Source organism: Gekko japonicus, unplaced genomic scaffold (assembly GCF_001447785.1).
Source record: "Gekko japonicus isolate JY-2015 unplaced genomic scaffold, Gekko_japonicus_V1.1 scaffold237, whole genome shotgun sequence".
In the NCBI taxonomy this organism is placed as follows: Eukaryota; Metazoa; Chordata; class Lepidosauria; order Squamata; family Gekkonidae; genus Gekko; species Gekko japonicus.
In genome coordinates, this window is record NW_015161955.1 from 924,866 (window position 1) to 928,000 (window position 3,135).

The 3,135-nt window shown below is 47.7% G+C and overlaps 1 protein-coding gene across 1 annotated transcript in view; it reads right to left on the reverse strand.

Moving 5' to 3' along the window:
* Window positions 1–426: 426 nt before the first annotated feature.
* PSPC1 (paraspeckle component 1) overlaps window positions 427–3,135 on the reverse strand; it is an 82,124-nt gene continuing 79,415 nt past the window's right edge. Inside the window, exon 8 of the transcript XR_001483058.1 lies at window positions 427–1,853. The gene's annotated coding sequence lies outside the window, so the exon portion shown is untranslated. The remainder of the gene's footprint in view (window positions 1,854–3,135) is intronic.

A 3,135-nucleotide genomic window follows, 5' to 3' on the forward strand; every position in this document is an offset into this window, starting at 1 on the left:
GCCGGGTGGAGGGAGATCGAGCGGGGGTGGGTGTGGAGGGGAGGGAGGAACCGGCGGGATGGGGGGGAGGCTTACCTGCTCCTGCTGGTTCCTCCTCCACTGGCTCAGTTTGGAGCTCCCCCCCCCCCCGCGAGTTTCGCAGGTCGTCTTTCTTGTATATACTAATTACAAAGTAAGCAGCATTGTAGGTTTTTGATAGCCACTGTTTTCATGCCTTTTTAACTGCAAGTTTGCCTTTTGTAAAATAGGGGGCTCAATGTGTACAGTAATTTAGGATTGTGCAATCAGCATGTGTACCAAATTTCAGGCTTTAGGACTTTTGTGACAAATCTTTGTAATTTAATAACCATTACACAAGCAAAAATTTACACATCTATTAATGTGGAATTTGTTGAAATATTGCACATACAAAATTATTCACAGGGTTTTTTAATGCAAGTGTAAGAATACAGTTCTCTGATGCAGGTTATAGCTTAATGAGCTGGAAAAATTAGACACAGCAAAAGGATCTTATTGAACCTTGAAGGCTACAAGATCTATTTGACTGTTTAAAATTTAATCTAAAATATAGCACCAAGAATTACTGCATTTCTTCCACACTCCTACAAGAATGCACAATCCCAGTGCCAGTCTACTCACAAGTGTCTATTCCATAGGGCTTATTCCCAGGTTAACTGGCATAGGATTTCTTTGTAAGAAAGCCCTGTTGACTCAAACAGGCTTTACTGCAGAGAAAGCCCAGCTCAATGACAACCCAGGCTGTCTTGTCACCAATGCGCAGGACCAGTTCATGGCAGTTGGAGGAGCACCCAGAAGCACCTCCAAAATCAGGGCCAGCCCAAGAGTTCATCCAAATCGGGGGTCAACTCTCTATCCCAGTCTCTCCACGGCACGACGGGGCTACCCACTAGTCACCCTGACTGAGGTTCCAGCATCAGTGGCCCTAGTTGTATCAATGACTCCACCACCAACTACGTCAAAGCGTTGGCAGCAGCAGACAAGACCACAGCTGCAAGGCCCATACAAGGCTTCTCAAGCAGCTATCCCAGCAAGCACAGGTGACTCCACAGGTACATCACCCTCCTTCCTTGCCTTGAAACATATTTTGCCCTTTGTGTGAGGACTCATTGGAGCTAGGCCTGGCTGCTTGCTACTGGTCAGGACTACCACCACCCTATGAAAGCCCGTGTGGTGGTGTGATTAATGTCAATGGCAGATGGGAGGGAGGATATGACACTGGAATTATAAACTGGTGAGATAAAGGTTTGGGGAGCACATCCAAGAGATCCTTGGATAACATAAGAGTCATATAGACTGATGTGAGAGGTCCTGATGCTTCTCCCCTGTGGATTATCAAAATATAATACTCTCCCTCTCCCATAACACTAGGACTTGGGGGCACCCAATGAAATTTTTGGGAAATAGGTTCAAGACAGACAAGGAAATACTACCATACTCTACAAGTAATTAAACAGTCACTGCCAGTGGAGGCAGAGATGGCTATGACCACAGATGACGATGGACTTCTCCACGAATCTCTCTAACCCCCGTTTAAAGCTACTTGTCACAGGGAGCCTCCATCCATAGAGACACCAAACCTCTGAATATCAGTGCTGGGTGGCAATACCACCAGGGCCTTGGTTTCTATACCCTGTCTGTTGGCCCTCCAGGGTAATTAGTTGGCCACTGTACAAAGCGGTATGCTTGACTGGATGAACCAGCAGGCTCTTATGTTCATTTCTTGCTCTGTTTTCTAAAGAAAAGGATTATTCAAGAAACTTTGCTTGGAAGAGTTCCATGAAGGTTTCTTCAGGACCAAAGCTGAATCAATTTCTTTGTCAGTCTCTTCCAATCTAAAAGAAACAAACAAACCCATAAGCATGATTAAGTCATTGGCCAGTATGTCAGAAGTCTAGTCTCATATCTAACGGAAAAAGTTGACCATATTTCTAGAAAATAACTGAACTTTCTATGGTGTATTTCCATGGCATGATGTGGTCCATGGGGTCGCGAAGAGTCAGACTTGACTGTGCGACTGAACAACAACAAAATAATAATTTCACACTGCTGCCTGTGGTCAAACAGGCTTACTAGTGTTTTTTGTGTGTGTGGGGATACAATCCCCCTCTGAGAAATGTGCTTATCAGAAGGTACTGTCCCCTCCTTTCAAACTACTTTTAAAATTCTGAAAAATATATTTTTGTTGGTTTATATGTAATACTAGCAGTAAAGCCCGTTGTGAAAGCAATACAACGGGATCTAGAAAGAGGCTCTGGGGCAGTGCTCTGGCTTTGGGCAAACAGTGTCAATTTGCTGTGGTGACCTCAGCAGGGTATAATGACAGAGTCCACTGTTTTCTCCAGAGGAACTGATCTCTGCTACCTGAAGAGCAGTTGTAATTGTGAGTAATCTGTAGCCCTCACCTGGAGATTGGCAACAATTGTTACCCAGGACAAAATGGCTGGTTTGGAGGGTGGAGTCTATGGCATTCTACCTGTCTGAGGTCCCACCCCTCTGCAAACCCCACCCTCTCCAGGCTCCACCCCTCAAATCCCCAGGAATTTGTCAGCATGTAGTTGGCAACCCCATCTCCTTCCTAGCTAGTCACCAACCTACCATTATCTGCCCCTTGGACTTCAGCTGACTTCTGCCCTTCCTTCTGCAGAGCAGTTGTAATACTGAGTGCTCTCCAGCCCTCACCTGGAGATTGGCAACAATGGTTCCCTATGAGGGACTGACTGGTTTGGAGGGTGGAGTCTATGGCAGTGTACCTGTCTGAGGTCCCACCCCTCCTCAAACCTCACCCTCTTCAGGCTCCATCCCTCAAGTCTCCAGGAATTTCCCATCTGGAGTTGGCAACCCTATCAGGATTGGCCCCAATGTGTTTTCTCCCAAAGGCCAAAGTAGGTGACAGGACCAAGCTTAGTTGCCTACCAACAGGCACTGAGGGGAATGTAGGGTTGCCAGCTCTAAGGAGGGAAATACCTGGAGGTTTGGGGGGTGGATTCTGTAGAGGGCCGGCCGACGGAGGCCTCGGCCTTCTGTCGCCCGCCTTGCCCCCCCAATCTCGGCCCGGGCGACTGCGTCCCCCGCCAGCGGCCGCCCGACTCCAGACCCCCCCGCGGCCACTCCAGC